The sequence below is a fragment of the Adiantum capillus-veneris genome, chromosome 4, assembly GCF_014529385.1.
Source record: "Adiantum capillus-veneris isolate H3 chromosome 4, ASM1452938v2, whole genome shotgun sequence".
NCBI lineage: Eukaryota > Viridiplantae > Streptophyta > Polypodiopsida > Polypodiales > Pteridaceae > Adiantum > Adiantum capillus-veneris.
Genome location: NC_140934.1, coordinates 119,466,822 through 119,468,625, shown reverse-complemented (window position 1 = coordinate 119,468,625; position 1,804 = coordinate 119,466,822).

Here is a 1,804-nt window from a genome sequence, read left to right as displayed (position 1 = left end):
AGAGAGAGAGAGAGAGAGAGAGAGAGAGAGAGAGAGAGATAGTTCTATTATCGTCCTCGGAGGTCAAATATGACCTATGGGACCAAATGAACATGTCACGTGGTGTGAGTGGAGGTCATAAGTGACTCTCGATGCTCAAAAATGGCTGAAATGAGTGTCGCAATAGAGAGTCCACATCGTGGTTGGGAGAGGAAGGTATGTAGGAAGAGCTCCTGGCTGAATATATGGGGAAAAGAGGACCTAATGTGGTCAAAAGCTGAGCACTCAAGTAGTGTGTGGTACTCACTCTCTCGCACTTGACGAGGGCATAAGGTGCAAAGTCGATGACACTCCTCGCTAGTGCCCCAACGTCCTGTCTCGCAGCATAGAGAATGGGAGCTAAGACGAATGGAGGCAATGGTGTGGATCACACTCAACGGGATGGGCTCATGGATGTAGGGATGGGTTCGGTTACCTCGTTCGGAGAAGAAGAGAGATTTGTAGTTTGGGGCAACGTGTGTGGTGTAATGGCTGAAGCGAGAACCTCCGGATTTCTCCGAAGCGGTGATACATTGGCGTTGTAAGAAGGCCTCATTAACTTGGGAGTCAATCGACGCATCCTTGACCAAGTGACATGCATCCCATCTTCCAAACCATTTCTTGATGTCAAGCATCCACCCCGAACTTAGTATTTTGCTCTTGCATGTCTTTTGAACCTTTTGACTTGCTTCATATGCGATTCTAGAAAGTCGATGCAAAGGGCTACGTTGTGTCTTACGCATGTACTCCACAACCCTTTGCATGCCCAAGACCTCAATGGGAAGCGATCCGGACTCAAGAAGTAAGAGCATGTAGGGTGTTTGTGTCTTGACTTGGAGAAAGTTGGTAAGAAAACTCTTTTGGACATTCTCAAACTCTTTCCAAGTAGACTTCCCGATGCTTCCACCCCACACCTCCACTCCATAAAGAAGTACTGGTGTCACCAATGTGTCAAAGAGGTACTTTTTAAGAGCCCAACACTTGATCTCTACAGCATTGCACATGTTCTCAAATGCATAATAAGCCCTCTTTTCGGCTTCCAAGCGACGCATTGCACAATCCTTCCATTTATGATTGGATGGAATCTCAAGGCCAAGGTACTTGAAGTGATCTACCACTTCAAGTTGCTCATTGTTGTAGACAATGTATGGACTTTTGTCATTGAGGGTCTTTACAAGCATAACCTTGGTTTTGGATCCATTCACGATCAGCCCGCTATGTAGGCAAAAGCGTTCCAAGACACTCATAAGCTTTTGTGCATCTTCTAAGGTATCTGCCAAGAGCACTACATCATCGGCATAAAGCAAAAGCATGATCACCGCATTTCTGATCTTAACCTCTTCTATGCCATCTTGCTGCATAAAATCAAGAACCATGCATTCCAATTCATCAATGAGTAGCCCAAAGAGGGTTGGGGAAAGTGGGCATCCTTGTTTGACACCAATAGTGCTTGCAAAAAATTCTGAAATTCTATCTCCCATACGTAATCGACATATCACTTTTTGATAGATGCGAAAGACTGCATGCATAAATTCTCTCGGCACTTGAAGGATTTGCATACGTCTCCAAAGATTTCCTCGCGGTACCATGTCAAAAGCTTTCTTGAAATCCACAAAGCAACAATACAACTTTTTTCCTTTGAATCGAGACGCTTCCATAAGAACTCGAAGAGTGACAAGGTGATCAATAGTGCTATGATGCTTTAGAAAACCTGCTTGGCCAAGCGCACGTTTGACATTCTTTTCAGCCCATTCACTTATCTTTATCTCCATGATACATCCAAATA